The sequence below is a fragment of the Aquarana catesbeiana genome, linkage group LG05 (assembly GCF_042186555.1).
Source record: "Aquarana catesbeiana isolate 2022-GZ linkage group LG05, ASM4218655v1, whole genome shotgun sequence".
Lineage (NCBI taxonomy): Eukaryota > Metazoa > Chordata > Amphibia > Anura > Ranidae > Aquarana > Aquarana catesbeiana.
The window spans coordinates 459,055,468-459,078,283 of record NC_133328.1 but is presented as its reverse complement, the minus strand read 5'-3'; positions in this window follow the sequence as shown (position 1 = coordinate 459,078,283).

Here is a 22,816-nt window from a genome sequence, read left to right as displayed (position 1 = left end):
AAAATAGCATTGCTAGGGATTATGTAGGCAGACGTTCTCCCGACTGAGATGCATGTGATGTGGTTAAGATCTATGTATATAGCCTGTAAATTTATACTACAAAAATGTATATCAAATTCTCTACCAACAATAGCTCAATGGTCCAAAGTGATTAATCTTAATCTAAAATGGGAGGAACTGGCATATAAACATAGGAGAAGTCCTAATACATTTTTGAAAATTTGGTGGTTAGTCTCGAACTTATCCAAGCAAACAGTTGAGCATACCAATGATGCTGAGGAAAGTTAGTAATGAGATGGATTCATGGTGGAGGATAACTGTATATGCATATATATGTCGCTAGGGGATAGTAATTTAATTTAATTGAATATAATGGTTGGCTTTATATTGTTAATCTCATGTAGGAAAAATGTAATTATTACATTTAATTCGATGTGATAAAAGGTTTAAAGCAAAACTCAAAATGCAACTGCAAGGCATAGTCAGGGCCATCTTTTTGCATGGGCACGCTGGGCAGTTGCCCGGGGGCCCCACTTGCCTGGGGGGCCCCACCTGTCCAGCGACCCCAGCCAAGCATCATTCAGATGTCACAAAGTTTGCTGCCGCATTGTGTCAGTGCTGTGCGGTGCGGCTTCTGCCTCCCTCACAGAGACAGAGTGCCGCGCGATCAGTCCCGATATATCAGTCAGCGACTCAGCGGCGGGCAGTGTGCAGTGTGAGTCAGCTGTCACTGTAAAGAATGGAGCCGATGCTTTCTGTGTAGTTCCGGCTCTTCACAGGCGGAGTGATATGAAATGCACTCCGCCTGTGACAGATACAGGAAGCATCGGCTCTGCTCTCTACTGCAGCCGCATGCTGCAGCTTACTGTCACACTTCCGCGTCTCAGAGGAGCCAGGCAGCAGTACACACGCCAGCATTAATACCCACCAGCAGTACCCACGCCAGCATTAGTACCCACCAGGCAGCACCAGCAGCACCAGAGTGTGAGTGTGTACATTTATATATATTTATTTAGTTTTTTTTAGTTGTATGATTTAGTGGTGAAAGTTATTAGTGCCCGGGCCCCCCCAAGTTTTGACTGTAACATCTTATGTGTCCCCCTTATATATCAATATAGAGTTGCCACTAGTTCGAGGTAGTGTAAAAAAGGTGAGGAAAAAGAAACTTTATTACGTGGTGAAAATAACCTTTAGAGCAGAAATGAAACGTAATGTTTTGAGTGGAGCACAGAAGAGGAAAAAGGCTGCAGAGGAGAAAGAGAAAATGTGCAAACTGCGCAATTGTGCGTGATTGTGTAGACAGGGCCCCAGTGCACTGTATTGCCCGGGGGCCTATAATGCTCTTAAGATGGCACTGGGCATAGTCTTTTGTTTTGTTTTGTTTTTTTGTTTTTGTTGGGTGGGGTTGTTTTGTGGGAATGATTTTGTTGTTTGTTGTGAATTTGAAAATGAAATAAAAAAATTACTTGATTGAAAAAAGAAGTGACTGTGTGAATATACACAACAGCATTTTCATCTCTTTCTTTGGTGTCACCCATCTAGGATCTTTGGAGAGCTGCAGTGCTAATAACTATGATTGGCACTGCAGCTCTCCAAAGATCCTAGATGGGTGACACCAAAGATATAGATGGAAATGCTGTTGTCTATATTCACATAGTCACTTCTGAGTATGCTTGTAACTTTAGTACATCAGAGATTGAATTATCTGTTGTGAGAACAAACTTTGGATCCCCTTTGCCACTATGGCCCTCATATCATGCATCCATGAGCCTCAAACTCCACACGCTGTGGGGAAGGGTAATTGTTACTCAACCCCAATATTGAACAAGAAAACAAGTTTCACTGATCTTGTGTCACCACTTAAAGTGATATTAAAGTATTTTTTTTTTTTTAATAACAAACATATCATAGATACCTGCTCTGTGCAGCATTTTGCACAGAGCAGCCCTGATCCTCCTCTTCTCATGTCCCTTGTCTGGGCTCCGGGCCCCTCCCTCCTGCCAAGTGGAGGCACCCAAGCAGGCTCGCTGCCGAGCCATGGCTCTGCGTGTCTATTCACATACAGAGCCGTGGCAAGGTCCCGTCCCTCTCTCTCCTCATTAGCTCATTGGCTGTGATTGGAAGCAGTGGTAACCAATGGCTCCCGCTGCTGTCTCAGCTAATGAGGAAGGAGAGTCCCTGGAGAGCCAAGGCTCTCATGCAAATCGCTGGTTTGAGATAGGGCTCAGGTAGGTATTAGGGGAGGGCTGGGGGGGCTGCTGCACAGAGAAGGTTTTTTTACCTTCATGCATAGAATACACAATTGTAAAAAAAGCTTGAAGCAGAACCTTACTCTCTCAATCAACATTGACTAATTTTAATCGTTTAATCATTATGCTGCTAGCATTATTAAAAAAATATGAAAATATAACATACTTACCGTATTTATTGGTGTATAACACGCACTTCTTCCCCCTGAAAATCACGGGTGCGTGTTATACGCCGACATAGTGCTGCCTCGGTGGGGAAGGAGGGGACAAGAGCAACCAGATTAGACAGAGTCGGGATCTCCTGTGTACTCGGCTCATCTCAGCTCACAGTCACGCCCAGTCCCGCCTCCTGGACGGCTCTTAGCATGTCACATGTCCTGAATTGCGAGCCGAGTGCCAAGCTGAACCAAGTACACAGGAGATCTGGCTCTGTCTACATCTGCACTGGAGACATTAACAGGCACTGATGAGACTGCAGATGGGCACTGAGCAGGCTGCAATTAGGATTGCAGTATACGGGACCGATACCGAGCATTTGTGCGAGTACTTGTACTCGCACAAATGTTCCCGATGCCTAATCCGGTACCTGCAATAAGAAGTCGGCGGGCGGAGAAGAGATCGGTCTGGCAGCAGTAGAACTACGCATAAGCTGGCCGGAGCAGGGATGCAGGGCGCCGCAGCATATTCTGTCCAAAACGGTGACTGGAGACTTCACATTCGGTACAGGAAGTGACGTTCCTTGTCTCCGGGGGGAGGGTAAACATCACTCCTATCTTGGTACACCTTGCACTCAGCTGCAGTAAGCCAGCAGCGGACATCTTATTACACCCAGCGCATATAGTTTGGGCTGGGTGTAACAAGATGTCGGCTGCTGGCTTACTGCAGCCGAGTGCAAGGTGTACCAAGATGGGCGTTGCAGCATACGTACTAGATGATAAATGACATGAATGATGAAAGGCAAGAAAGGATTTTGCAATGCTATATGCCATATAGCATTGCAAAATCCTTCCTTTCCCCTCATCATTCATGTCATTTAGTATGCAATTGCCAATCAGTTCTGCATTTCAGTGCCCATCAGTGCCTGCCCATAAGTGCCACTTATCAGTGCCATTTATCAGTGCCCATAAGTGCCACTTATCAGTGCCATCTATCAGTGCCCATAAGTGCCACCTATCAGTGCCCTTCAGTCAGTACCAGCCATCACTGCCAGCCACCTGTCCGTGCCACCTATCAGTGCCCATAAGTGTCGCCTTTCAGTGCCCATCGGTCAGTGCCATCTATCCGTGCCAGCCATCAGGGCTAGGCACCTGTCAGTGCCACCTATCGGTGTCCATAAGTGCCGCCTATCAGTGCCATCTATCAGTGCCCATAACTGCTGCCTATCAGTGCCATCTATCAGTGCCCATAAGTGCTGCCTATCAGTGCCATCTATCAGTGCCCAAAAGTCAGTGCCAGCCATCAGTGCCACCTATCAGTACCCATCAGTCAAACTGTCACATGACATTAAAAAAGTATCAGTAATCTGTATCTGCGAGTACTTGAAAAAAACTGTCTGTACTTGTACTCGGTCTTAAAAAAGTGGTATTGGGACAACCCTAGCTGCAATAATGGGCAATGGCAAGGATGGAGATGGGCACTGATGAGGCTGCATTTATGGGCAATAGCAAGGCTGCAGATGGGCACTGAGCAGGCTGCAATGATGGGCAATGGCAAGGCTGCAGATGGGCACTGAGCAGGCTGCAATGATGGGCAATGGCAAGGCTGCAGGTGGGCAATGGGCAGGCTGCAGATGGGCATTGATCAGATCACAATGATGGGCAATGGCAAGGCTGCAGATGGGCAATGGCAGGGCTGCAAAAGGGCACTGATCAGGCTTCATTAATGGGCAATGGTGAGGCTACAGATGGACACTGATCAGGCTGTATTAATGGGCACTGACTCTTATTTTGCTTCAAAGTCCATTATTTAAAATGTAAGTTTTTTTTTCCTGAAACATCCCTCTTAAAATTAGGGTGTGTGTTATACGTCTGTGCATGTTATACAGTATTTATATTTCATTAGTTACTTTCTGGTTTCCAGACCTAAGCAAATTATGTCATACATCTCAGGAGTCTTCAAGATGGGAGGAGGGGTTTTCTCAGCTAAGCATAGCCTCCTGTCTGAATGCCTGAACTAAGCAAAAGTGAATTCCAGGAAGTAAATGCTTCATGAATCATCTACCCCTAATCAAGATGGTCACAGCCAGAAATGCTGGGGGTTATTTCTCAGGAAAATAAAGTATGGAGACATGGATGGAAGGGGCAAGTTTGCTTTGAATAAATATAAAATAAATATATATATATATATATATATATATATATATATATATATATATATATATACACACACACTCATATCCACCATTGCAACCGGTAATATGTCTCATTGTTGGAATAGACAGTACTGTATTCTACCTTCCTTCCTACATATATACTACATATCCCTCTCAGGGGAAAGTCATGGTGGATGTGTGCGCAGATGCCTAACTGGTTTTGATAGAAATGTCCAGCTTTATCAGAGGCCACTCCTCAAACTGTTTTTTTTTTGCCTTTTATGGGGTCCAGGGTCCAGTCCACCTGTCGTGCCGCAGGGCATACTCCTCCTTGATCCCATGTGTACTGCTCTCTTTACTCTGGAGCTTTTGCATCATTGTGACCCATGACGTCACAGCACATGTGTGTTGTCTGTGTCATATTCCACATTAGGAGTTGAGCTGGTACACAATTCCAGGAATGGGCAATATCCGTTCTCTCCAAAACATGGTATCACTGGTTTCAATCAATTCACACTTATAAGAATCAAAATAGAAAAACAATAACAAAGTGTGCTCAATGCTCAACGCCCTCCAATACACATATGCATGGTTTGATACAATGTATTAGTATAACTTTACAGGATATATACCTTTTTAATTGCAGTGTCCAATCTCCAACCCCTTTTATATCATATCCCTATTTTAACTAACATATGTGTGTTATGTGTATCAGTGGGTTCTATTTACCAGAATTTAAATCTAAACATCCAATCACAGTAAGAAACAGCAATGTGAAAAGTGTAGTAACCCAGTGCAACCAATCACATTTAATTTTGATCTAACTAGGGTAAACTCAATGATTGGCTACCTTCAATTCACCATTGCTGTCTTTGTTGCTTTACTGAAAAAAAAACATCTTTCACTGGTCTGACCACAAAAGCTTTTCCCAACCAGGGTTCTGTGGATTCCTAGAGTTCCTCCAGAGGTTGCTAGGGGTTTCATGAGCAAGGTGAGACTTCTGACTCTCAGATAAGTAACCACTAATACTGGTGATCTTTTTAATTATCTGTAAGGGGGCATTCTTTCCACTGACCACCAGTGTAATGGGGCCTTTCTCCCAGTGACTCTCCCAGTGACCTTCTGTGTAATGAGGCTCTTCTCTTAATACATCTTCAAATTGTTTCCAATGTAAGAAAAATATACATCACATTCCTTATTCTTTTAATTTTTTTATTTTATATAACAACTTTTTCTTTTTCTATATCTCAACTGTTCTATGACCTGTAGATATAGAAATGATTAGGGTTTCCATAGACTGGGAAATTATTTGAAGAGTTATTTTAAATAAAAGGTTGCGAAAGGCTGGCCTACAGTAAAGTGGTATGTGACTTCTATAGTTTTTGTGAAATCTGTATATTATTGTTGCATTTCCCTATTGAATGAGCCTAATATCTCTAGGGATAATCCTAATTTTGGAATCTGGCTATTGCTCATTTTGAATGGCACTTTCTTAACACATTTACAAATTTTCACATATTGCATTTTAATCAGAACACAGATGCAAGACAAGTTCCCAGACATCGCTGCGGGCACAGGGATTAATGAATCCCCTACCAGCTTAGATCTGATGTTTACATGGGCAGCAGAGTGAAATGCAGGTCAATCCAAAACTCCAGACAATAAAGCATGAACTCCAATCTATATGTGGATGTTTTTTATTAGCCTGGAATTTATCATTAGGGTACTTCACTTTATTGTCTGTAGTTTGCTTCATTAGTCCTTAGCTACGGCTGCTATCCTAACTAAAGTTCAAACAGTAAAATGCAAGTGGTGGTCAAACAAGCATAACATTAAAGCAGGACGCCAGCTTAATTAATATATGTTATTAGAATAAGGAGCTATTGGAATAAGTAACAATAACATACTAGCATGCTGACCTATTTTCCTTACCGGGGAAAACATCATTCGCTGTCAAAAAATCCTCTTAAAGTGACACTAAATTCCGGCTTTTAAAAATTCTATTTATAGTACAATATATATTCTTAACTATAAAAAAAAGTATCTTCAATTGCACTCAGCCTTCACCAAATCCACAAATTCCTTTTTTTTGCTGCTGTGAATCGACTTCTTGTTAGAGGGTGGCTACATTCATTCTCTATGGTCCCACTGCATGTAGAAACGTAGCCACCCTCTCTTGCTCACTCGCAGGTCAGAATAAAGTGGTTGTTATGCCTTGTTTACAACTTTATGTTACATGCAAGCCTATATTAAGGCTTATGGAAAAAAATCCTGCGAGCCACAATTATCCAGTGCCTTAATGGAAATTCAACCAAACAGCTACCCGGCTGCAGGCGCAGATCACGTATTCATGACCGTGCGATAAATGATATATGAAAAAAATGCGCCGCGCCTAGGGGTGTAACTGAATAACTGTAAATCTAAGTACAAATCATAGATAATAAAGCGTGCAAATCAAATAGAGCCTAAAGCTCTGATCACTTACTAAGATCACCTGCTGTGTGAGTCCTAAAGCTCTGATCACTTACTAAGATCACCTGCTGTGTGAATCCTATGACCAAACACACTAAAAAATAACTAGTGCAATAAAACACAAAGTGCAATGTGCATAGAAAAACGTAATAAGATAAATATACAATCCACAGTGATTAAAATATAATCATTCCTAATAAGGTGTATATGCTAAAAAATGTTACACATATGTAGATCCACTGTGATTAAAATGAAAAAGAAAAAAAATTAAATAAAACAATATATATATTCGTAAAACACAAACAGAGTAAATCAATCACATGCATGGGCGAATTGAAACTATAATCGCCCTAATAAAAGTGTTCAAATCACATTCGTGAAAGAATCTTCCAATCCAGTAACATAAAGTGACCAAGTTCAAATAAAAGTCAGTGTAATGATGATGGTTCAAAGAAAAAGTTCCGGTTTTGAATCAAACGTGCCCAAAGAAAAACATGCTGTGAAGTGCCTTGGTGACCCCCAATGTGATTGCGCTCACCTTGGAGCGTGTGACACAGGTTTTAATTGTGTCAATACACGCTTTTGGAGCCACCCCTGGGCTCAGTATTAGGTACAGCTGATTCCCACACTAGATTCTTTATGGCTCCACTCACATCAGACCATATAAAAGAAAAAGGCTAATATAGTATAATACCGTAGGATACTTTTATTAAAATCACATCCAATCCCCACATGGGGTACTCACATTTATAAGGTGCTCATGTGCACCAAACATAACATAGGAAAAAACGGCTGTGCGGCGTGCTGCGGGCTGTGAGGTTGCATGCTCCGATAAGGGTCTGGAATGGATTTTTGAGGGGACCCCACGCCGTTTTTTTTTTTTTTTTTTTTGGCGCGGGGTTCCCCTTAAAATCCATACCAGACCTGAAGGGTCTGGTATGGAATTTAGGGGGAACCCCACGTCATTTTTTTTTAAATTTTGGCCGGGGTTCCCCTTAATATCCATACCAGACCTGAAGGGCCTGGTATGGAATTTAGGGGGACTCCCACTTCATTTTTTTTTTTTAATTTTGGTTCGGGTTTCCCCTGTGGGGAATTCCCATGCCATTTTTATTAATGAACTTCTATGTGTATTGTCGGCAATGCAATAGCCGCGAGTAGTTTTAAATGGGTTTTTTCCTTCGAAATGTCATTTTGCTGTCAGACTGTTCTAAACACGGGAAACATGCGCCCCTTTACAGGCATACTATAGACACCCCCCAGCTACGAAATTTAAAGGGATATTACACTTTTATTGTTTGACTTTAAGCATTATTAAAATCACTGCTCCTGAAAAAACGGCCGTTTTTAAAACTTTTTTTGCATTGATCCATGTCCCCTGGGGCAGGACCCAGGTCCCCAAACACTTTTTATGACAATAACTTGCATATAAGCCTTTAAAATGAGCACTTTTGATTTCTCCCATAGACTTTTAAAGGGTGTTCCGCGGCATTCGAATTTGCCGCGAACACCCCAAATTGTTCGCTGTTCGGCGAACTTGCGAACAGCCAATGTTCGAGTCGAACATGAGTTCGACTCGAACTTGAAGCTCATCCCTACTCACCAGCCCTCCTGGCTGCAACCTGGCTGCAATCAGTGGTTCACTCCTGAAGACTTGCCCGGCAGTACTAGCTCCTGCTGCCCTCTTTGCTCCTTATGTACCTCCTGTTCAGAACCTTCATGTTCACTTGAAAGGCTCCGTCCTGCACACGAGCCCCAGGCCCGAGATCACCCCCCCAGACTGGGGAGCTCCCTCAAAGGCCCCAGCAGCCTAGTACTCCATCTCCAGTTCTTCCACCTGACAACTCCTCCCCAGCTGGGCTGACCCTGGGTATTTAAGGAGGCTCTGAGCCACTCCCAGCCCACGCAAACCAAAACAGTAGCCAGGCCTGCCTAAATTTGCCTACTCTTCAATGAAAAATCTTATTCTAGCACCTACCTAAGTAGAGGGTGCTACACATCCAATGTACAAATAGGTTTTATCAGCAAAGGGTTCAACAAGAATCATGGTGGAATTGTGCAAATATACCCGGATTAATGAATGTTGCAGCAAAGTCCAGTTACAGGGCCTCCCCGAGGATAATCGTGATGTGGAGTCTGCTTTAGTGTCAGAAACCTGAAGACAAGATCTGTGGTGATGAGGAGACCCTCCAGCCATTGTCCAGTCAGCCTGTTTTTCATCAGCAGAAACCCTGATGTGGCACTCAAATTCAGAGTCAGCCTATTTACTCTGCAACCAGACCTCTAACTACCAGAAGTGCCCATGGGATGCCTAACCTGGCTCTAGCCTACGCAGGTGATTGAGCTCTAACCTAAAACTAGCTATAGAATTCAAGACCAGAAGGGACAGGGTTTACTAAAATAACAGGAGCTACATATATACTCTATTTCAATAAACAGGTTCACCTACTAATACACTGGAAGATGACCACCACAATATCCCAATACCTTTGGAAATATAGTGCAATGTTTCTCAACTCCAGTCCTCTAGTACCCCCAACAGGTCATGTTTTCAGGATTTTCCTCAGATAAAACGGCTGTGGTAATTACTAAGGCAGTGAAACTGATCAAATCACCTGTGCAAAATAATGGGAAGCCTGAAAACATGACCTGTTGGGGGTACTTGAGGACTGGAGTTGAGAAACATTGATATAGTGTACAGTCAGGTCCATAAATATTGGGACATCGACACAATTCTAATCTTTTTGGCTCTATACATCACCACAATGGATTTGAAATGAAACAAGATGTGCTTTAACTGCAGACTTTCGGCTTTAATTTGAGGGTATTTACATCCAAATCAGATGAACAGTGTAGGAATTACAACAGTTTGTATATGTGCCTCCCACTTTTTAAGGGACCAAAATAATGGGACAATTGGCTGCTCAGCTGTTCCATGGCCAGGTGTATGTTATTCCCTCATTATCCCATTTACAAGGAGCAGATAAAGGTCCAGAGTTAATTTAAGTGTGCTATTTGCATTTGGAATCTGTTGCTGACAACTCTCAATATGAGATCCAAAGAGCTGTCACTATCAGTTAAGCAAGCCATCATTAGGCTGAAAAAACAAAACAAACCCATCAGAGAGATAGCAAAAACATTAGGTGTGGCCAAATCAACTGTTTGGAACATCCTTAAGAAGAAATTATGCACCGGTGAGCTCAGCAACACCAAAAGACCTGGAAGACCACAGAAAACAACTGTGGTGGATGACCGAAGAATTCTTTCCCTGGTGAAGAAAACACCCTTCACAACAGTTGGCCAGATCAAGAACACTCTCCAGGAGGTAGGGTGTATGTGTGTCAAAGTCAACAATCAAGAGAAGACTTCACCAGAGTGAATACGGAGGGTTCACCACAAGATGGTTGGTGAGCCTCAAAAACAGGAAGGCCAGATTAGAGTTTACCAAACAACATCTAAAAAAGCCTTCACAGTTCTGGAACAACATCCTATGAACAGATGAGACCAAGATCAACTTGTACCAGAGTGATGGGAAGAGAAGAGTATGGAGAAGGAAAGGAACTGCTCATGATCCAAAGCATACCACCTCATCAGTGAAGCATGGTGGTGGTAGTGTATGGCTGCCAATGGAACTGGTTCTCTTGTATTTATTGATGATGTGACTGCTGACAAAAGCAGCAGGATGAATTCTGAAGTGTTTCGGGCAATATTATCTGCTCATATTCAGCAAAATGCTTCAGAACTCATTGGACGGCGCTTCACAGTGCAGATGGACAATGACCCGAAGCATACTGCGAAAGCAACCAAAGAGTTTTTTAAGGGAAAGAATTGGAATGTTATGCAATGGCCAAGTCAATCACCTGACCTGGATTCGATTGAGCATGCATTTCACTTGCTGAAGACAAAACTGAAGGGAAAATGCCCCAAGAACAAGCAGAAACTGAAGACAGTTGCAGTAGAGGCCTGGCAGAGCATCACCAGGGATGAAACCCAGCGTCTGGTGATGTCTATGCGTTCCAGACTTCAGGCTGTAATTGACTGCAAAGGATTTGCAACCAAGTATTAAAAAGTGAAAGCTTGATGGATGATTGTTAATCTGTCCCATTACTTTTGGTCCCTTAAAAAGTGGGAGGCACATATACAAACTGTTGTAATTCCTACACCGTTCACCTGATTTGGATGTAAATACCCTCAAACTAAAGCTGAAAGTCTGTAGTTAAAGCACATCTTGTTCGTTTCATTTCAAATTCATTGTGGTGGTGTATAGAGCCAAAAAGATTAGAATTGTGTCAATGTGCCAATATTTATGGACCTGACTGTATATGTAGCTCTTGTGTAGATAAGGTCACGTGTCTCATTGTTCTCTCTTTCTCTACTTCCTCCTTGTGGGGTTTTTTACTTAGCAACCCAGAGACAGGAAGAACACACAATATATTTACAGGCATTTATAAATACAGACAGTAGAGAGCAGCAGTTCATTACAGTATATTGGTTGCAATTAGTTTACCAAACATCTTTGCAGAAGCTGTTTTAGGTCTGTATAGCTAGAGATACTAGTGTGCTACCTGCAGGGCCACCATTAGAGGCCTCGAACAGCCTACCTGATAGGGCCCCCCCTCCCTAGTGTCTCCCCATACACTTCAACCACCCCCACCCCCTATCAATATGACGTTTGGCCACTATAAGATTACAGAGCAGACATATTACAACACACCTCTAATATAAACAGTACAGAACCCAAACATCACTCAAGTCCTGTTCAGATATAGGAACATGCACAAAAATGTGTGTCCTTTACATAGGTGATTCATTCTTAATAGCACCCCAACACACTTTGCCAATGCATGTGCATTAAATCGCACCACAGTGCATGATGCATTTTAAAAAAAGGCGCAGACGCTACTTTGGTGCAATTTCTGTGCGTTGGGCAGTCCATTCAAATCAATGGGCTGCCTAATGAAACACACAATAAAACTTAAAAACTTGCTTTATCCTCTCACACAGATGTTAACCCAGCCTCAGGGTTTGTGTACAACAATTGTTCCTAACAGGAAATGAGACACAACAGGCATAAGAGCAGCCTATGAATGCAGGGGATCAGTTTTATGAGGAGTGCAGCAAAAGTGTACTGTTATGTGGAGCAATCTGATCCTTGACTGCTGAATGAAAAACAAAAGTTCTGATTACTTACTACAGAGATCTCAGTGTACAAAGATGTAAACTCTTGCACTACTTTACTGTCATTCTGTCCCACATATAACCACGCTCTTGAATGACACACTCTCAGTCCTGGAGGCACTGTGGGCACACAGCAAAAATTGGAGCTCTTGTATTGGAACAAAGTCGGGCCACCAGCAGCATGTGCGGCTGGAATGTACCATCTGGCAGAATGTTGCAGCTGACTTTATTGCCTAATAGTTATTATTTGAGCCCTAAGGGACATCTATTATGCCTTAAAATTAGCTGCAGAAAGGCTAGTAATTGTAAGGAAAGCTATAAAATGAAGCATCTCGGCTCATCTGCATCATGTATCAAATGTACTATGTGTTCTGTACAAATAGTAGGTTATTATTGATGCTTGGTTGTCTGTAGACTGCAGTGCTACATTTGGGAGTACAAAACTGAGTGGGGGGGGGGGCGACTTTATGTGACGCATGTGGTGTAGAATGGCTACAAATATGTCTGGCAAGTATCTTGTAATGGTATAAGATATACTATATCATAGTACAATATAAACAAGGAGTTATTTTATATAAAATAAAATGTATTCCATACATGTAATACATACAGGCATCATAGCATATTAGCATGGTAGCATAGTAATACATAGTAATGCTAGACTCTTTTTATCCATATGCATACCGTAATAGTAAAACACACAATAGTTACAGTATGGTACAGTATAAGATTGTTAAAAAATATTCTTAAGATGTAAAACATCAAATAGCTGGACGTGTTTCGTGGAAGAACCTCCACTCATCAGGAGAAGATGCAATATAGGTATCTAGAGATAGATAATAGTAATTAACAATGGGTCTCAGCATAGGAGAGGGAGGTACAAAGGGAAGAGGGTAATGGTAGGAAACCCACCCTGCTCAGGATCAACTAGGAGTCTGAGTGTGAAGCGATAGGGCTGAAGGCCAACCGGGATAACTCATCAGCCCCGCCATCCCTCGGGTCCCGGGACATCTGGGCCAACGTCAGTCATGATCACACTGTCACCAGTTCAGTACAATACTTACTGTAACCTGCTAATTTAATTCTATATCACCCTGCTAGGGACAGCCTGTGCTGGCCGGAACTAACATTTAATTGTCGGGAGTTGCAGCATTTGTTAAACCGTCTGCACACAAAATTAAAAAAAAGTCCCTTCTCTGCTCCCACTTCTAGGGCCACGCTGCTGAACTGATGGGGCACAGGGCTGTATTTTTACTTGCTGGGAGCCATGGCCAATGCAATTAAAGCCACCTTCAGCCCCACTGATAGGGAAGGTTTTTTGGTTTCCCAGATTTGAGCTTCAAAATTAAACTCTGCCCCTGGGAACCCCTGTTGAACTAATGGGACCTGGGTTCATTGTGTTTTCATGTAAGTTGCTGTGTATTTTAATGCAGGAATAATTCTTGGACACATTAAAATTTGTGGAAAATTGGTTTCTACAGGGCAGACCAGTAGCATGACTCTCACTCAAACAGGAGCTGACATTGCAGAAGATCCAATGGTGGGCCAAACACTGTCACATTCCACCTGTAGCACCCTGATGTTTAGGCAGGGTTGCTATCAAATTTAGTTGCCAGGTGATAGTTGCCTTGGCCAATTGTTAGGAGATCAATTGATTTCCCCCAATTCTGGAATTGCTACACGTTTCTCTTTTGTCACTAGGTGGCATTATTGTAGCTGGTGACATTAGATAAGGGCATAGCAAGGACAGATTAGGAATGAAAGGTGTGTCTCAGCCAATGGGCAGGGATTTGACCTGCTGGGAGAGTCTATTTATTTGGGTGGAGTCAGATGTTTGGGGTTCTGTCCTACCTGGACAGCTGTCTGGGTAGACGTGTGTTGTATTGCCCCGGGCTGCTAGGCCAGAAACATAAGGGGCCTACCCCGGGGAGATCTGGCTGCTAGGCTGTCTGAGGGCCTATCCAGAAACAGGAAAAGCAGCATAGGGTTGGGACTGCGGGCTTGTAGTCCAACCAGAAGTAACGGTTCCGCCGGCCGGGGAACCAGCTGTGGTCGGAGGTATAGGAGAAGCTGTCGCCATTAAGGGACCATCCACCTTGCTACCGGAGACCACTTTGAGTAAGCTGGGGCCAGTACCAGAGCAGACTCCTCTCCAGCCGGGGACAGTGAAGTAGTGGGAAAACTTCAGCAATGCCAAGTCAGGGACCCAGCGGGACAGCAGACGTGATGCTTGCAGAGCTTCAGTGAGTACCAAACCAGGGACCTAATGTGTCAGTGGGGATGAAGCTTGAGGAGAATCTGTAAGTGGCAAGCCAGGGACCCATCAGGGAAGCTGGGGTGATATTTGAAGAAGGTACTGAGTGCTAAAGTGGAAGAGCTCAGGGGATCCAATGGCAAGTGGATCTGAAGTCTAGTGAGAGACTGGGAGCTCGTTGAGTGAAGACCCACAGTGAGTGAGTGTGGAGTAAGCTGAAAACTGTTTGTGTTGCAAATAGTTGAATACAATTGCCCTTAGTAACAGCTACAAGATTGTTGCCATAGGAGACAGCGGTCCTACCTATACAGAATTGGTGTCCGGCTGGAGGCCTTCACCTGTATAGCTATCTACCTATAGAGGTCTCGGAGTCTGCTAATTATCTTTGCATCTGCCTAAGGGTGTCCTGGCCCTAACCCTCTCTCCCACAGTTCTGTTTAACCACTTCAATACCGGGCACTTATACACCTTCCTGCCCAGACCAATTTTCAGCTTTCAGCTCTGTCGCAATTTGAATGACAATTGCGCGGTCATGCTACACTGTACCCAAACTAAATTTTTATCACTTTCTTCCCACAAATAGAGCTTTCTTTTGATTGTATATGATCACCTCTGGGATTTTTATTTTCTGCTAAACAAATTTAAAAAAGACAATTTTTAAAAAAAAAATGTTTTTTTGATTCTGTTACCAAACTTTGTACATAAGTAATTTTTCTCCTTTACTGATAGGCACTGATAGGGCTGCACTGACGGGCACTGATAAAGTGGCACTGATGGGCACCGATCAGGTGGCACCAATGAAGTGGCACTGATGAGGTGGCACTGATGGGCACTAATGATGATCACTAATATGCGGCACTGATGGGGCACTGATAGGCGGCACTGATGGGCACTGATAGGTGGCACTGATATGCAGCACTGATGGGTACACATAGGTGGCACTGGGCACTGAAAGGCGGCATGGATGGGCACTGATAGGCAGCACGGATGGGCACTGAGAGGCGGCATTGATGGGCACTGATAGGTGGCACAGATGGGCACGGATGGGCACTGATAGGTGGCACTGATGTACACTAATGGATGGTACTGATGGGTGCCAATCAGTGCCAAACAATAATACCTGCCAATCAGTGATGCCCATTGTGGGCACTAATTGGCATCCATTGTGGGCACTGATTGGTATCCATTGTGGGCACTGATTGGCATCCCTGATGGTCCTGGTGGCATCCCTGGTGGTCCAGTGTGGGAATCCTGGGGGGTCTGTGCTGATAATCAATCAGCACAGACCCCCCTGTCAGAGGAGCAGCCGATCGGCTCTCCTCTACTCGCGTCTGACAGACGCGAGTGAGGAAAAGCCAATCAACGGCTCTTCCTGTTTACATCGCGATCAGCCATAATTGGACACGGCTGATCACGTGGTAAAGAGTCTCTGTCAGAGACCCTTTACCTAGATCGGAGTTGCGGTGTGTCAGACTGACACACCGCAACAACAATCGACATGATGCGCACCTCCGTGGGTGCACAGCGGCTTGATATCCTGGCGAAGTTATATGACGTCCGGTCAGGATATCGCAATCACTTTGCCAACATCATATTGCTATATGGCGGGTGGCAAGTGGTTAAGAGACAATAAATCTCTTTGCATTCAAAAAGTGTCTGGCACCCACCTGTTCATCTTGCATTACACCTACCATGCCTTGTAACCCACTCTACACTGAAGGATGTCAGCTCTCCCTAACTCTGGAGGTCATTAGGCCTAAAGAGGCCCGGAATTTTGCTACATTTGGCGCCCAACGTGGGGCAAAGGAGTTATTGCAACAGCAGTCGCTCATAGAAACTGGCTACAGCTACATCAGGATTTCGTCTGGCTGTTACTTTGTATAGACTGTGTTGTTGTGCATTCCAACAATGTGGGGAAGAACCAACATGTTTCATTGCTGATGGGAGAGCACCAGCTTGGTCTTTTGACATTTCACGCCAGTGCTGCAAGGGTTAAAATGGTCTCCATTAAAGTTTTGTTGTACCGTGAAAGAAAAGAGGTGGACGCTAAAGTTTCCAGAAAGTATCTGCACCAAACCGTAGGCAGGGGGAGGAGCCCCTGCTCTGCAGAGAAGGATAAGTAAGTGCTGCCACGTGTGCCTGGTTGTGGGTTGGAGAAGATGGTGCAGTTTGGAAGTATGATGGCGAATTTGAAAATGTATGCTCTGGGTGTTGGCTTTGGTCTGAGTGAGTCAAAAGGCATTCTGGCTGACACCGGAGTGCGGTATACACCTAGGGGTAGTCTTGCCCTGTATACGGCTGGAGGCTATGAGGCCTTGAAACTGATCAGTGGGAAGTGTTCTGGTTTGGCCATGCATCTGAGGCCTTGGATCATCTGTTGTTGTTGTGGGGAACCCCTGCTTGAGGTAGTCTCACCAGCCCAACCTCCGCGGACACTGCAAGCGGATTGGAACAAGAATGTCGCTGTCCCGGCTGGGAGCTGCATTGAGAGTCCACCTGCTATCACCCGGCACATAAGAAAAGCTGCTCCTCTTGCTTCTGTAGCTGCTCCAGGACTCAGCACTCGGTCGCCGCCTCGAGGCTGTGGTCGGGCCTACCTGCTGTAGCCGAGAAGTATATTTCAGTACTGCACACCTATGACTATGGTCACAAAATTAACTCGGACAGTGTGATCATCCGCAGGCCCAATAAGAAAGATGTTCAACATTACATTACTATGGTAAATGCTAAAGGAGAGGACTTGAAGTTGCCAGATCCCAGATACTACTGGTGAAATGTTTCAATGACACCATATGGATTACAAATGTGTGCTTTGTGGAGTTAAGACGCTATGCTGGAAGTCACTCTACCTTTGTACAGAAATTGTTGCTAGTGAGGAACATTCCTGTTGGCTGTATTGCTGGGACTGTGCTGGACTGTATGCTGCCGGCAGATACAGGGAGTGCTCACTGGCTAGTGCTGTGTAATTGCCAGTGTGCCTCCCTTTGAAAAGTAACATGTTGATCGAACATTCAGCATGTCTGTTCCTTCAACCCATGAGGAACTTTGTTCTCAGTCCCCGGTTGTTGTGTGGACAGACTGAGATTATCCCTGCAAGGGGACCTATGTCAAGAAATGCGGTCCCTTGCACCATGGCCTGGCTGCTTGTTGCCAGATTGCAGCCATGCCTCTTGTCCCCAGAGTTGTCCTTAAGAACAAGGGAAACTAGAAGGGAGCTACCAAATCAAAGTTCCCCTATCTTATGATAGTATAATGACAGCTGCTAATCATGTTCCATACTAACATGTGAGAATCACAGATAAATAAATAAATCATGTGCTGCGCTATCCCCTTAATGATCTGCTGAACCTGCAGCAAAAACCTAAAAAACAAAATTGTTAATTAAAGCGATGTGCCTATAAATCAAATCCAAGAATATAATAATAATATATAAGAGACTAAAGTCGTCATTCAGCTTACAACATCATATAGCGTGAATATACACACATTTCATAAAATATAAATATTGATACAAAAGTGATCCATAAAGTGCTCAAGTGCATATAAGTCCGTGATACTCTGACCACCTAGGATCAGTTTTCTTGGGTCCCTTGGCCTGCTGGGAGAGCCTATTTATTTGGGTGGAGTCAGGTGATCGGGGTTCTGTGCCACCCGGACAGCTGTCTGGGTGGACGTGTGTTGTATTGCCCTGCTAGGCCAGAAACCTAAGGCCTATCCTGGGGACATCTCGCTGCTAGGCTGTCTGAGGGCCTATCCAGAAGCAGGAAAAGCAGCATAGGGTTGGGACCGAGGGCTTGTAGTCCAACCAGAAGTAACAGTTCCACTGTCCGGGGAACCAGCTGTGGTCGGAGGTAGAGAGGAACCTGTCATCACTAAGGGACCATCCAGCTTGCTACCGGAGACCACTGTGAGTAAGCTGAGGCAAGTAACCTAACCCTCTCTCCCACAGTTCTGTTTGACAATAAATCTATTTGCAGTCAAAAAATGTCTGGCACCAACCTGTTCATCTTGCATTACACCCACGATGCGTTGTAACCCACTCTACACTGAAGGATGTCAGCTCTCCCTAACTCTGGAGGTCACCATTAGGCCTAAAGAGGCCCGGGACTTTGCTACACACCTAAAGCTCAACTCTAAGAAACCTAAAAACCCTCCATTGTAGTGGGACTGCATCCACACTGCAAGTGTTAACTCATTTTTTGTTTAGGAGACAGAAAATCAGTTTTATTTGCCTGAACCTTCACTCCCCCAGAAGATAGCTCTCCTTTATGCAGCAGACTATCCCTCTGCGTCCTCATGTCCATCATAGGGCTATTGTCCCTGCATTGGTCTTGTTGATGCCAGAGGAACTTTGATTTCCAAATTGCAGGGCATAATAGGCTGCAGGAACCATTCTACAAGTGCAATGGAGACTCCAGGAGCAGAGAATTGGGTAAGTAAAAGTGCTTTACCAAGTTTCCTAGAGCATTTCATGCAAATGTCCTGAATTCTACACAACTGTCCCAGGAGTCCTGGAGCCCAATAACAGAACCAGCACTTGGCCTCACTAATCTACTTTGCAGAGACGCACCAATGACAATGGCACGTGCATCATATCTCCTGCAGGGTACCCCAGGTCCCCAACACCAAGATCACCCACTCTACAGATAGCATCTCTCCCAGCCCATTACAACAAAATACATCAGAGCTGAGAGAAGCTTCTCATTTGTTTCTCCTTGGCTCTGACATTATCATGCACAACAGAGGGAGAAGCCCAGGACAAAAAAAATTACTGCACTTACATTTGCTTTTGGTGAACAGAAAGTAGATGTATATTCTTTGTGAATACTGAAGAACATATGTGAAATTGTGTTTTGTTTATGGAGTTCAGTTTTAAATGAAAGGTGTATGTGATGCAGAAGAAACATTATAAACCATATCTTTAGGGCCTGTGTCAATGGGCCTTTGAATGTGTCAGCAAAACCCATATGAAGCAAGTACAAGTGCAGGTCAGATGGAGGTCAGCTGCAGGTCAAAGGCATCTGTCAATGATTTCTGAATCCTCTCAGAAATACCTCAGACTGATGCCATTGGCAGAATCTCAAGAGTCCAAGTCCAAGATCTAGCCCTATATAATGTTTGGAAGAATTGCACACTAAGTAGTTGTCATTCTACACACATAAACTTGAAGAAATGCAGTAAATGAAACTTATCTTATAAAAGCAACAGCAAAACACCTTAAGGTTTGTTTTTGGGGATAATGTCTAACAAATGTAAAACTAAGGGGTTTTCACCTAGCCAAATACTCCAATATTCGACATTATGAAAAAATTGTTTGCATTTTGTCTGCTAGAATGCTATGAGCAATAAGTTACAATAAATATATATATATATATATATATATATATATATATATATATATATATATATATATATATATACCTTTTTTTAAACATTACATAGATAGTTACAAATGAAGATATGAATAACAGGATTGAATCTGTGGAGCACATCCATAGAAGTAGATTTTATGTTGTGAGAGAGCCATCTTGTGGTTATATTACTAACGACACAACTAGTTCGTTTTGCAGAAGGTTATTTTTAATGAACAAGTCGGTATGTAATTACCAGACTGACAGACTTGTCATAAAAAAGTATTATTAATATTCACAATGAAAATGAATATTGTGTCACAGCAGATAGAGAACACTAATTATATGCCCTAACTGTTAAATAATGTCAGTTTGCTTGACACAACAGAAATTTCATATTTCATATTTATGTACTATAAAAGCCTACTACTAATCCCATTTGGAGTGTGCCAAAATGCATATGGGGCATACAACAAACATGTGAAAAACATTTTTTGGGGGCCTCAGGATTTAACTTTTAGATCTGGTGCAAAATGCTGTGTATATCTGAAAGCCAACACTGCTCATTACCTGATGGCTATACACTTGCCGGCCACATTATTAGGTACACCTGTTCAATTGCTTGGTAACACAAATTGCTAATCAGCCAATCACATGGCAGCAACTCAATGCATTTAGGCAACTAGACGTGGTGAAGACGATTTGCTGAAGTTCAAACCGAGCATCAGAATGAGGAAAAAATGGGATTTAAGTGACTTTGAATGTGGCATGGTTGTTGGTGCCAGGTGGGCTGAGCTGAACATTTATAAAACTGTAGATCTACTGGGATTTTTACATACAACCATCTCTAGGGTTTACAGAGAATGATCCAAAAAAGACTCACATTAGCTGTCAACATCCAACCGGATCGCTGCCCCAGTGACCCATGAAGTCATAGGGGAAGCATGCTCCTCTTGACTTCCTCTCCCTCTGCACTGCCGCTGCAGTTGAGTGCCACCTGCGGTCGAGAAAATAGTCTGCACCTGCATACACATTGGCTGTCACTGCAATGGTGCACTGCACTTCACCGCTAAACCAGTCCACTTCTCCACTGACTGCTACTGCAGCGGAGCACTGGTCCAATGTACCTTCACACTTCTTCAATGACTGCCACTGACCACCATTGCAATGACCATCTTCACTGACAGTCACTGCAATGACAGCCACTGCCGCGGTGCACTTCACCACTTATCATCACTGCAACAGTGCATTTTTCACTGTATTAATGCACCATATACCATAACCTGATGCACTATGTACACTGTGCTATGCATTACATTCCCCAGGCTACTGAACCCTGTATTTTAAATTAATACCATTAGGATTTTTAGGAATTCTGTATTTTAGTCCTGTTCAACAAATATGCACACTTTTGCTAGTTTATGAGTAAAGTAGAAAACAACTGTAAAGCCTCGTACACATGATCGGATTTTACAATGAGAATTGTGTGATAACAGACTTTCGGCGGAAAATCCAACCGTTTGTACTCTCCATTGGACAATTGTTGTCAGATTTTCCGCCATCCAACATTTTTGACAGATGTTGGATGGCAGGCTTTAAAATTTTCCACGGACAAATGTCTCGGATTTTACAAGCGTGTGTACACAAGTCCGTCGGACAAAAGTCCAAAGTACAAACACACATGCTCGGAAGCAAGGACGAGCCAGAAGCGGTCGGTCTTGTAAACTAGCATTCGTAATGGAGAATTAACATTTGTGACGTGGCAAATTATGAAATCTCGAAATGCAGTGCACAATTCTCTTCTTCTTTAATGGGATAATAATGAAGCTGCTTTGCTGGTGATACTGTTGGAGTTCTGTCAAATGTATTTTAAAAGGCTTTTTATTGTCTAGTGAAATCAAGAATAATATTATTATGCTTGTTTTTTTTTTTTGGGGCAAGTTACCACAACACCATTATTCCCTAGTTTTTAAGATCAAAGATACAACTATGCTGGTGCCCCTTGTTAATTTTACATTGTATTTTTTTACATGGAACTGCCTACTCCCAAACTGTCATTTAAAGTAAAACACATAGCCAAGTATTATTCTCCACAATTTTTTTATTGTGCATTAAAAAAAGAAAACAAATAAAATTAGATATGCTATCTACCAATATAACTTAACCAAAATTGCATTCTATGCATCCAAAAATATAGAAAATATACCAAATCAAATCATTATTCAGCCAAAAAAATAAAAAAAAAGCCTCATGCATGTGTCCTGCTTCTTAATATAGGGGGTCAACAATGCCAAGAGTTATAGAAAGCAGGGGTCCGTCATCTGGAGATAATTCCAAAAATCATCCGGATTATTCTCCTGGAGCTCCCTCAGCAAAGGCATATGACATAATTGGTCACGATTAATAAAGCAACCAATTTTTGGTCCAAGAAATCCTCCTCCTCCTGTTCCTGAACAGGACTTGGGTCAAAGCAATAACTCCAAGGCCAATAATAAATAACACATTATCTCCTCCGATTCCGCAACATGTCTAGTTGACGAACGGGCATTCAGAAACAAACTGAAAAGCACAAAATGAAAAGCACAAAATAAAAAGCGCAAAATGAAAAGCGCGAATCATCACTCACCAAACTTCTACTAACATAAAATTAGCAGAAGGAGCCCAAAGGGTGGTGCCTGACAATTGAACTTCCTCTTTATCGGCTCGTAGTACATCTAGTACGTCACTACGCTCGTGCTTATTGGCCAACAATTGTGTGCTGTTTGTATGCAAGACAAAATCCAGGCACACGCCCTTCGGACAAAAGTCTGAGGTTTTGTCTGCGGAAAATCCGATCGTGTGTACGAGGCTTAACGGTCAACTGTAAAACACACATTTCAGCTGCAGCTGTGCTGCCAGCAAAACTTTAAGATTCTACTACCTATATCAGCTAAAGAAAACAAAGGAAGTATATGACAGGATTGTTTTCTCTGTAACATTATAGAGGATTTAAATAGGATTT